This window comes from Phyllostomus hastatus, unplaced genomic scaffold, assembly GCF_019186645.2.
Source record: "Phyllostomus hastatus isolate PE091 unplaced genomic scaffold, TTU_PhHast_1.1 phas_contig_98, whole genome shotgun sequence".
NCBI classification, from domain to species: Eukaryota; Metazoa; Chordata; class Mammalia; order Chiroptera; family Phyllostomidae; genus Phyllostomus; species Phyllostomus hastatus.
The window spans coordinates 1,869,212-1,881,204 of NW_025333999.1; the positions used below are offsets into that span (position 1 = coordinate 1,869,212).

At 43.7% G+C, this 11,993-nt stretch overlaps 1 pseudogene; it reads right to left on the minus strand.

Annotated features, from left to right (window-relative positions):
• Positions 1 to 941: 941 nt before the first annotated feature.
• LOC123828532 lies at positions 942 to 3,005 on the minus strand (annotated as a pseudogene).
• Positions 3,006 to 11,993: the final 8,988 nt, after the last annotated feature.

Consider the following 11,993-nt stretch of genomic DNA (forward strand, 5'->3'; position numbering starts at 1 on the left):
CATTCACTTCATCCCATTTGCTCACCCATGCAGAAAAACTCTGGTATACACACAGCGATGTCTGATGTTTCTTGGTTTCCACAGTATAATAGGAAACTTGACATTTCAATTAAAAAGGTAAAATGAGGATATTTATCATCAGACTACAAAATTCCCCTTCTGGAAGAGGGATACTATGGTGTTTGAAGAAATGTTTTGGAAAAGTCAAATGCAAAGTAAAAGGAGCACCATTTCAAGAGCAGTAGGACTACATTAAACTTAAATAAATTCCAACACTGATAGTAGACAAATCTAGCCTCAACAAAAGTTCCAATAAGCTAAAATTATCTTAACAGGCATGAACAGTGTAAACACTGTTAATGGGCACCAAGTTTAATAGGGCAGACAATAATTGCTTCTACATTCACACTTATTCTTTTTTTAAGTACATTTTTTAAAAAATGGTGCTGCTTAAGCTATGAATATTTTACAAAAAGTCTTAATAAATATGGTAAATGCTAAAAATCTAGCCAGATTATCATGTAAGATATTATATAACCAAGACAAATTTATAATAAACAGAACTTGCATTCAAAATGAACTCTACACTTATATTTTATTAAAAGGGTGTGCAGGCCTGCAAAGCAAAGTGTTGCGTGTTCGATTCCCAGTTAGGGCACATGCCTGGATTGTGGGCCAGGTGCCCTCTAGGGACACTTGAGAGACAATCACACACTGATGTTTCCCTCTCTTTCTCTCTCTCTCTTACTTTCTCTCTAAAAATAAACACATGATTTTTTTAAAAAGGGCAAACATCACAAATTAACCCAGCTGCATACTTGAATTACAAAAGTAACATAATTCATTAGGAGAATAAGAAACTGTCTACAAATCTGACAGTAAAATTGCAATATACAATGCATACAGGAGTTATACAGAGCAATAAACTCTCGTACAGAACAAAAATATTTTAATGACTTTAAAATCCAAATGATTTTCTTTAAAATCATTTATGAAAAAGATTCTCAAGTAGAATGAACACCTCAATTAGTCAAGCATCAGTAAGCTACATTACAGCTATCTAAGGTACAAAGAGACATCTTTTCACCAGTCCTTTCCTTCCAATGTCTCTGCTTCAGAATCAAAAAGACTCTTTGCTTCTCTGTATTTCCCACTCCATCATTTTTCTGATCATGAAAACTGAATTTGTTGAACAACAGAAATCTGTTGATATGATGCTGTATAAACCACAACCTTTTTGTTGTGGACCCCCTGCAGTTATTAAGACAGCTGGTAACTGGTTAGTAAATGCCTCCTCCCTTAGTGCTCCACTTAGTCCATCTGCAGCTGTGACTGCTCCATCAATTCTTCTCTCTCCTTTCATTGCCTCTCCGAATTTCTAAAGGTATAATTTCAGAGGTTGTACATAGCTGTCAAAGTCTAAGGTAGACATGGCAAAAGAATACCTTCTCCACTGATTGTCTTCCATTTCTCTTAATGACATCTTTCACTTGCTTCAGATGATATAAAGCCGATGAACTCAGGCATTCTTGAACACATTTTTTAGCATCTTTTGTAATCTTTCCTGGGTGAGGTATGGCACTTTTCATTATCCTTGCCACTTTGCGATTGGAAGATGTATATCTTGTTCTCTGAAACTTTCTTTTGAAACTTTAGTGTCTCCGTGATCATTCATGCCGTCCTCAGTGTATCATCATGAGGCTGTATAACTCAATGACTTCCTCCAATATAGTCTGCAGAAGTTCCTGGTTGAGAAGCATCGTTCTAGAACTGTCACCACCCATTATCACAAAATACTGTCAGAACCGTGTTGTCAATGACATTCAAGAACTCCAGTTTGAATGGTGCCTAATCTTTGTCCAGTTTCAACCTCCAGTGCAGCCCTGCTTGGCCCCCATCTCCAATCCGCTGTTTGGCTGGACAGAGAACGGCTGTGAAGGAACCAGTCCTGGTGTGGAGCTCCGCTTCCAGCAGTCCGCCTCCTTCTTCCTTTTTTTTGGTTATAATTTAATCGGCCATCTATTTGTATCGGTGTATTTCTGGCTTCTATTCTTTGATATTGTTGATACAGGTGTCTAGTTTCTTTTTGTTTTGTTGTTTGTAAATAAGGATTGCAGACTCATTGGCAGACTCCCAGCCTGTGCCAAACCCTCACTGGGGGAGGACCTCAGACCTTCTGGTCCTTTATATTTGCAGTCTGGCCCTGGAGCCCTCTTGTTTTGCATGAGGGCATTGCTCCGCCTGGAGACTGAGTCTGGAATTCCCTGGGTACAGCTGTGTTCCTGTTCAGATAAGCTGCAGGAAAACACCACTGTCCCTCTAGGACCATAAAAAGTTTTGTTTAAAAGTCAACTGGATCCCTGGCTGGTGTAGCTCAGTGGATTGAGTGCAGGCTGCGAACCAAAGTGTGGCAGGTTCGATTCCCAGTCAGGGTACATGCCTGGGTTGTGGACCAGGTCCCCGGGTGGGAGGGTGTGCGAGAGGCAAGCACACATTGATGTTTCTCTTCCTCTCTCCTTTCCCTTCTCTCTAAAAATAAAATAAATAAAATCTTAAAAAAAAAAAAACCCCAGCTCGAGGGGACAGGTCACACTCATTGGTCAAAAGCTGATCCTGCTGAGCCAACAGACCTGTCTCCCTAGTTGTCTCAGAGGAATGCGGAAGGCAGGCCTTTGTGTACTGCCCAATCAGAGGCGCAGAGGGCAAGTGGGTGGGGCAATACTCAGCAAATCACATGGACACCCCCAGCCGAGTTCCAACTGCGTCTTCTGTGCTGTTAAGGACCCGGGGTCTCAGTATCTGCGCCAGTTGTCAGTCCCGCTGTGACCTGCCTCGCCCTGCGGTAGCTGGGGAGACGACACTGAGGGATCCCGGAAGCTGGGAAATGCTGACTTTGAGGCGTCCCAGGTCAGGGTCGAGGGCTGGTTGGAATCAGCTGTGGCGAGACCCGGCCTCCCCGCAGTCAGGTCCCGAGTCTGTGGACCGGAGTCCCCCAGGAGCGCCATCTGACCTCGGTGCCCTCATAGCGTAAGGGCTGGGTGGGCAGCTGGACCCGCGCGGACAGTCTCGTCACTGAGCGCAGCGACGCCTGCCCAGGAGCAGCTCTGGGCAGCTCTGTGCCCGCAGCCCTGCGTGTCCCCAGATGGTGCGGTGACCACCGGGAGGATCATCGAGGGAAACTGTGACTCATTTCCCATGATTCCTGCTTGGGAGGAGCTGTAGCCCCTGAGCTTTCAAGTTCCTCCTTTCTCCGCAGGGACTCGTTTTCTCCTGAGCTTTCCAAATGTTTGGGGAGTGGCGTCTGCAATCCATGCCTTAAGGGGTGGCAATAACTGCCTGCTTTTCCAAGTCTTTCCCTGTATTGCCAAACACCAACTCCCCTCTCCAATTCAAGAATCATAATCAACCACGTCCTCCCCAGTGCATTTCAGACATGCCCATATTTTAATTGTTTATCATTTTTCCACAATCAATGGATGGCTGTTTTAATATTTATTTTTTGTTTGTGTATATTTTAATGAGAGAAATGTACCCGGAGCTACATTGTGTAAAATCCTGGAGCTCCTCCTCTCCTAGGCACTGACATCCTATGGGATGTCCTTTGAGTGAAAGTTTCTCCTTGAAATGTTACTGGGTGTTGTCTCCTGTCAGCATGGTCTCTCTCTGGTTGTGACACCTTGAAAACATTTATTCTCTTTTTTAAAGTCTCCATTTTTCAACAAATGCAAAATGTATATAATCAATAGGTTGTGAAAGGTGTATAAAATACTCTCAAAGAGGCGTAGGATGTAACTTTTAGGAAAGAAACAACGTTCCAGTATTACATTGCATGTGTCAAAAATTATTTTCCTTTTTCCTCCTCTTCTCTGAGTGTTTTAATAATATTCTGAGGTCAGTTCTTTCATTTTGGGTGAGTTCAAATGGATTTCCAGGGCTCAGAATTTCAGACCTAAAGTGTGCAAATATGATTAATAGTTTAAGCTATCTATTTTTCTATTTATTTATTTATTTATTGGGAATGGGAAGGATAAAGAGAGGGAGAGAAATGTCACTCTGTGAGAAATACATTGATGGGTTACCTCTCACATACCCCCAACTGGGGGCCTGACCCACAACCCAGGCATTTGCTCTGACTGGGAATTGAACCAGTGACTTTTCAGCTTTCAGGCTGGTGCTGAATCCACTGGGCCACACCAGCCAGGGCTTATTGTCATGGAAACAATGATCAATTAACATCTATTTTTTTTTAGTAAGAGCTGAATTGTGTCTCCCAGTTTTATGTATTGATGTCTAAAGGCCAATGACCTCAGAATGTGCCTGTACAAATCCACGGCCCTAAAGGAAATGAGGTTGGATGAGATCATTGGGGTGGGTCTTAATGTGACTGGTGTCCTTATAAGAACATGCAGGGTCACGGAAAAGCACAGAGGAAACACGTATGTACACAAAGATCAAAGATGCTCCTCTACAAGACAAGGAGAAAGGCCTCAGGAAGAACCCGTCCTGCTCACATCCTGATCTGAGATTTCTAGCTTCCAGAACTGAGAGAAAATAAATGTTTATTGTTTACACCAACCAATGAGGAACTATGTTACGGTAGCCTGAGTAAACTAATACCACCCGTCAGGACACACTTTAGAGGTTCCTGACAGAACTGCAGACACGGCAACTGAGCTGACTCAGGTCGAGGTCCAACATCACTGCGGCAGACGGCCTCCCCTGTGCGACATCGTGACAGCAAGTGAGACCCCAGCTCCTGGCCGTGGGGTGTCCTGGTCTGTGAGATGACAAGTTGCACAGGAACCTGTAGAATAACCGAATCTCATCCTCCCTTTTTGTGTACAAACCATCCTATTAAGTGTCATGTGTGTGAGGCCTGGAGAAGGTCTGGAGGGACAGTGGTGCTGACTGCTACACAGGCCACCTGGGGCAGGCGGTTCAAACATCAAAACAGCAGCAAAATGCAAGATGCTCATGGCCTGGTGTGAAGTCAAATGGCATAACATTTTCTCTAATATTCTCACCAGTGTGTGAGGACTGCTCTCTACCCTTCCATGTAGCTGGTGGTTGGGAGAATGGAGGGTCCGATTCCTCTCGGAGTGGGACAGTGCGATGCACTCGTGGGAAAGCCTGGAGTGCTCCAAGGACGTGTTGAGTCCAGGTTCCGGGCCCACTCAGGTCAAACTGAGGACCTGGGTGTACACACTACTCTGTGCCCGCTTTCCCCTCTGCCTGGCTCTGACTGTTGGTGGCCTGGTGCACCTGCCCAGGGAGATGGAGAAGCTGTACTGTCCACCTGCTCCTCCACGGTCTCCTGGGTTGAGCTCCGTGATGACACTTTCTGGTGTCCAGCACAGGCAACACTAGGGCCGGCCTGGGCATGGCCACAGTGGTAAACCCATTGTAAATCCTGCTCTCCTCCTCAGGTACAGAGGGGCATCTGCAGAGACCTCCAGCTGGGGGGGGGGGAGTGAAATAATGACACCTCAAGGGCCCAGGATTATAAGTGGGTAAAGACGCTTGTCCCCATCACTTCTTAACCTGCCAGCCATGACTTGATAGACCCCCCAGGCTTCCAACACCTAACAAACTGCTGCTGCTGTTGCCCAGGCAGGCCCCCCTCCCTGTCTGTTGTCCCCCACCCCAACAAGCACACTCGAGAAGTGGCCAGGGCTGAACGGCTGCCCATGTGGGACCACAGCAGTGGCCTTACCTCGCCTGGCCTGCCCTGGGCTGCCACAAGTTTCACACTCAGGTTACACACTGCTGAATGCGCACAGGCGTTGGAGGGGAGGCCAGAGCTTCTGTCTACTGTGGGTGAAAGAGCTTTTATTATCAGCTTTCCAGAACCCACAGCCTCGGAATGTCGGGAGATAACTGCAGAGCATGCTGCCGCTCTCTCAACCGCCTCCAGTCCAGTGAACCAGAGAGGGGACTTTCTCTAGAATGTGGGTGCTTGGTTACCAGTTCTAACTTCTGTTTTGTTCTGTCATCAAGCATATGAGTTCACCTTCCTCAAGAGTCCATTACCTGGGCCCCTTCCTTCAATCAGACCCCCTCAGAGCCCCCTTTGGGCCGGCAACTGCTCACCTGCCTTGCCCACATCATGTCCATAACTGTACACAGACACCTGACACAGCTCTCCCCACAGCTCTGTAGAAATGGACCCAGGGTCCGAGCTTTGAGGAGACAGAGCTGAGTTCAGGCCTATTTTTTTTTCCTGACCATTCTGTGCCCTGGCAAAGCTATCATGACTCTCAGGGTCTTTGAACTGTCCTAATCCAGACACAGTAGAAATAATGCTAGAAACTACTTCCTAGGAACATTGGCAGGTATATATGACATAAAACCTACAATCCCTGTGGCCTGGTGTCCTCTGTGTCTAAGGCAAAATCTCAGAGATGGCAGAATTACAGAAGGGGTGGGATGGAGCGTGAATACCACTTAAAACAGGCCTGGGTTTCAGTTTTGTGATCTTGGGAATGTCAAATGCTTCTGAGCCACATTTTAAGGACTGCTCTTTTAAGGGGCTAAAATTAAGGAAATTCAGACATTGCCATCTACTAGCATGAAACCTTTGGTAGTCCCCTGTCATACTTGAAATCAGACATTGTGCCTCCTGTGGACACCTGGAAGGACATCTCCTGGACATCCCCTGGGCGTGGAGCTCAGGAAGCACAGTCCTCCCATTGCCCTCCAAGAAGTTGGGGACTTACCTGGGGTGGGGTGGGGGGCGGTGCGGAATCCCAGGGCCAATGGTGGCTCTGGGCATGAAGCTCCTTGCACTGTGGCTGGTTCGGTATCTGTGCAGAGAGTATAGTGTGGGAGTTGAGTGTTCTTCTCAGGCAAGATTTTCTTGAGCGTCAAGGGCATGACAAGGAGAAAGCATCAATGAATCAAATTTCAAACGTGTGTGTGTATAATGATATATGCAATTCTGAATTAACATGTTACTTAAGGACAAAAAATAAAAATAAAGATCTAGAAGTCTATATCTGATTTAAGAAAACAGAACAGCTCTTTAATGAAATATTATGTTGGAATTTGTTGGAATATTACACCCATAAAAATATCCATTCTGAATAGGTAGGTTTTACTCTAACTGTGAGGGCAAAAACTGGATAATTACACAACTTGGATAATTTTCTACTGGCTTCACAATACAAAAAACCAATGTACATAGCAAATGAAAATGAATATGAGAAACTAAGATGTCCATTCTTTCCTCCCCTACAACCCAACTCTCACCTTAAAAAAACAAATTGCAACCAAGAAAAGACCTCTAGCTGCCCTTGGGAGGTCCTATTCTAGCCCCGCATGGAGCCCTGTGGCTCACACTCAGCAACACGGTTGCACTGGGCACACCCTGAGCTCATCCGAGGATCTGGGGTTCCCTGCCCACGCCGGGGGACCCCATACAACGTGGGAATTCAATACTGAAGACCGAACTATTTCAGCCCAGAGAGCAGAGCACGTGCATGTCCCACGTGAAGAGGAAGAAGGGGAGGCTCCACTAGGTCTCCAACCCCACCTTGGGACCGTCAGCACACCACACCCTGGGGGTCAGCCTCTCTTCCCTGAGCACCCTCTTCAAACCTCTCTCCAGGGCCACTGCCCCCCGGGGCTGGTCCCGGCTGCCCGAGTCCAAGCCAGAGATGCGCCCTCTGCCGGATGAATTCAGCCGGACTTCTGCAGTCTGGGGCTCAGGCTTTGCTCTGCGCTTAGACTCCTGCCTCCCTCCCTGCGTCTGCAGATCGTCCAGGAAGGCACAGAGATGTCTCTCCTAAGGGAGTTGTCCCTGAGTGCCCGCTCCACAGTCAAGAACTGGCACATGCCACTCAGAGACAGAGGACCCCTGCTCCTTCCAGTGTATCTGGATAGAACTTGCCTTATCATCATTTTGGTGTGGATTACATTTCCAATGGGAATGTTAGATTTCTTGAGTTTTCATATATTGTATTAAAGTGCACTGGCTCTATTTTGTGTTTATTTTAAAAATGTTTTTGTTCGAAAATTTGAAATCCCATAAGGTGTATTGTTGTTTTTATTGGAGTTGGCTGGCATGCACACGCACACTCATACCGTGAGGGGATAAAAAAATAGCCTACAGTGGTCATCATTTTCAACATACATGTATATCAAATCATAGTGCTGTATACCTTAAACTTACACACTGTGATGTGTTAATTATTTCTCAATAAATCTGGGGCCAAGGAAGGATTTATCTGGAGTTTCATAGGAGCCATGAAACCTTGTAGTCACCTTGGTGGATCTGTAGCAGTGGGTGCAGGCGGTGTGTGTGGAGAGAGTGTGTAGTGTGTACTATTCCACTGTGGTCGAAGATCAGAATAGGTGCTATTTTAGCAGTCATTTGTTTCCTTTAAGAAAACAGATGTTTGTATTTAAGTGCTGATGAGTAGAGAGGAAGATATCCATTATCTCTAGCACATGGAATATCATGGGTGCTTAATAAATTTGTTCCAAATTTTTAATACAGAAAAAGAGTGTTGTTACTATGATAAAGTTAATATAATTCAGAAGAGAGTTCATGGCACCCTTAAATGTTTTTCAATCTTTTCAACCCAGGGCAGTGAGTCCTGTCTTCTCAGCATGTCTACACCAGGGCCTGCATGAGGGGCAATCTCTGTGAGCAGCGGGGGCAGGGGTCATGTCTAAGTCCAGGGAGGGGCATGGCTGCGGGAACCCTCAGTCGGGGCTCAGTGTCCCTCTGACCCTCCCACTGTTCGTGGGAATGCAGACTGGTGCAGCCACTGTGGAAAACAGTATCAATTTCCCTCAGAAAATTAAAAATGGAACAGCCTTTTGACCCAGTAATCCTATTTCTGGGAAAATATCCTAAGGATCATAAAACACCAATGCGAAAGAATACATGCACCTATGTGTTCGTAGCAATGTTGTTTCCAATAGCCAAGATTTGGAAACAGCCCACGTGCCCATCAGCAGATGAGTGGATCAAGAAGCTGTGGTACATTTACGCAATGGGATACTCCATGGTCACAGAAAAGAAGGAAATCTTACCTTTTGCAGCATGGATGGACCTGGGAATTATTATGCTAAGTGAACTAAGCCAGTCAGAGAAAGACAAATACCATATGATCGTACTTATATGCAGAGTCTAAAAAACAAAATAAACTGATGAACAAAAAGAAGCAGAGGCATGGATATATGGAATAGACTGACACCTGTCAGAGGGGACCGGGGTGGGGGGACTGGATGAATGAAGGTGATGGGATTAGCCAAAGAACATGTATAGATAACTCATAGACACAGACAACAGTGTGGTGATGGCCAGAGGGACAGGGGGAATGAGGGAGGTGGAGGTGGGCAAAGGGGGTGGGGGTGGAATGGGGACGGAAAGAGACTCTGCTTGGGGAGATGGGCACACGATGCAGTGTGCAGGTGAGGTTTTATTGAGTTGTACACTTAAAACCTGTATGGTTTTGCAAACCAATGTCAGCTCAATAAATTCAGTTAAAAATTCATAGTTATTTTGCTAATATTAACAAACAAATAAAAAAATAAAATCAACAACCTAAACTTACCTTACCAGACTTAAAAAGATGTGATACCAAACCCAAAGAAGGGGAAAGGAAATAATAAAAATTAGTGCAGAAATGAATGAAATAGAAAATAGAATGGGAGTAAAAGGGAGAAAACTGTACTTGAACAATGATTAAAATAAAAAACAATAGAAAAAAGAAAATAGAAAAAATTATGCAGAATGTCAACATAGATGAAATGGGTTCTTCTGTTGGGCAGGACCGGCCCCCAGGGGGGGCTCCATCACCCACAACTTGAAAAGCCTCGTGCACAAGGGCGATGTGCTCATCCTGTTGGACTCAGAGCAAGAAGCTCCAGGCTGTGCTGAATTTATGTCTGGGTCCTGGACATCTGGGTGTCCACATGGGCAGTGGGAATGATGTTCAACTGTTGATAAAATGTTTATATAGCGTATTTGTATGCAAAAACAAAACAAAATAAAATCTCTAAGGAATCCACTAAAAAACTATTGGAACTAATACTTGAGTTAAGCAAGATTATAAAATTCAATATCAAAATATAAAAATCAATTATATTCCTATACACTTGTAATGAACAATCTGATAATGAAATTAAGAAAACAAATGCATTTACAATAGAATCAAAAAGAAATGGGTCCTGGCTGGTGTAGCTTAGTGGATTGAACGCTGAACTGAGAACTGAAGGGGCACCGGTTCGATTTCCAGTTTAGGGCACATGCCTGGGCTGCCGGCCAGGCCCCCACTAGGGTGTGCCTCAGAGGCAACCACACATTGATGTTTCTCTCTCTCTCTTTCTCCCTCCCTCCCCCTCTGTCTAAAAATAAATAAATACAATTTTTAAAAAAATGAATGAAGTGCTTTTTAAAATTTAACAAAATAGGTACAAAGCACATACTCTGAAAATGACCAAACACGTCAAAAATTAAAATGTATAAATAAATGGTAAAACATCCCAATTTCATGGATTGGAAGACTTGAGACTGATGAAGTGGCATGACTCCACAAAAATGATCTAGCAATTCAGTGCAATACCTATCATGATCCCAGCTGTAATCTTTATAGAGGTTGGCAAGCTGCTTCATAAATTTATGTGGAATTGCAAATGAATCAGACTCATCATACCCGTTCTTGAAAAAAAATAGTAAGACTAACGTTCCTTGAATTCAAACCTTTTTACAAACCAAAGAGTATCAAGATGGTTTGGAACTAACACAAGGATAGACATACAGAAATGTAGAATAGATTGAGATTTGAGAAATAAACCTCTATATCTATGGTCAATTGATATTTGAAAAAGGTACCAAGAATGGGGAAAGAATTAATTTCTTTTCATCACTCTCTACAAGTTGGTGCTGGACCTACTGGAGAGCCCCATGCAAAAGGAACAGGTTGTACTGTACACCTCACACCACACACTGTAACTTACCCCAAAGGATCAAAGACCTAAACATCAGATGTAACTAACACAAACTTAGATAAAACATAGGAGAAAATTCTGGACCTTGGATCTCACAAAATACTGTTAGATATTACACAAAGGGCAATAATGAAAAAAATTAGTAATTTAGACCTCATGATATTAATGATTTTTTTGTGCTTCAAAGGACAGGCACCATACAGAGAGGAACATACCCATTGAAACCCTTGTGCAAAACTGCTGGGAATATAAAATCGTGTTGCCAGTTTGAAAACATGACAGTTTATCAAAACATTAAGCACTGAGTTACTATTTGATTTAGCAGTTCTACTTCTGTGTAAATACCTGAAAGAACTGAAAGCCAGAACTCAAGAAGATATATGTCTATTCATGTTTATATTAGCATTATTCACAATAGCCCACAGGTGGAAATAACCCAATCATTCATCATCAGAAATGGATCAGAAAAAATTTGGCACATCCATACAACAGAATCTTTTTCAGCTTTAAAAGAAAGCAATTTCTGACACATGCCACAACATGGAAGAACTTTAAGGGCATTATGCTAAGTAAATCAGCCTGTCAGAAAAGGCCAAACACTGTATGATTTTATTTGTATAAGGTAGACAGAGTAGTCAAATTCATATAGACAAAAAGTGGAATGGTTGTTGTCAGGAGCTAGGGTGAGAGGAAGGAGAAGTTTTGTCTAATGGGAGAGAGTGTTGCTTTTGCAAGATGAGAGTAGTCCTGGAGATTTGTTTTAAAATGTCAATGTTCTCCCTACTGAAAAATGCACTTATAAAATGTCAAAAAGGTAAATTTTATAGCATGTACACATCACCACAATTAGAAGTAAATTTTTAAGGCAAGAGAGTGAAAACACAACCCACAGAATGGAAGAATTTGGCAAATACATCTGATAAGAAACTTGCATCAGAAATATCTGGAGACCTCATAACTTAATTATAGAAAGTCAAAAAAACTCAATGTAAAAATGGCAAAGGGTTAAATACACCTTTTCCCAAGGAAGATAG